Below are 416 nucleotides of genomic sequence, written 5' to 3'. Positions count from 1 at the left end.
TTAAGTTCGATGCCATTTAGTTCAATTTCAGTTAATTTATTTTTAAATTTACTCTGCTTTTCTTTCACATTTTCTTTTATTATTTTGTCCAATCGAAAAAATTTTTTTGATGCACTTTTTGAAATTGATATTCACAAGAAGAGTAAGTTTCACTCTCAGACCATTAAATATCAAATCACTTTTAATTTGTTAAAAATTGATAAAATAATGACAAAATAAATAAGTCATATTTTTTAAACAAATAATTGTCATAAAAAGATATTTTTGATATTTTTATTAGAGTAGTTACTAATATAAATAATAAAATATAGAGTAAAAAAGATGAAGAAAAATAGAAAAAAAAAGCGAAGTAGAAAAGATAATAGAAAGAGAAAGTTTATTAATTTTAAAATAAAAAATTTTAGCTTAATTATAAT

Source organism: Arachis duranensis, chromosome 3 (assembly GCF_000817695.3).
Source record: "Arachis duranensis cultivar V14167 chromosome 3, aradu.V14167.gnm2.J7QH, whole genome shotgun sequence".
Lineage (NCBI taxonomy): Eukaryota > Viridiplantae > Streptophyta > Magnoliopsida > Fabales > Fabaceae > Arachis > Arachis duranensis.
This window is presented reverse-complemented; position numbering follows the sequence as displayed.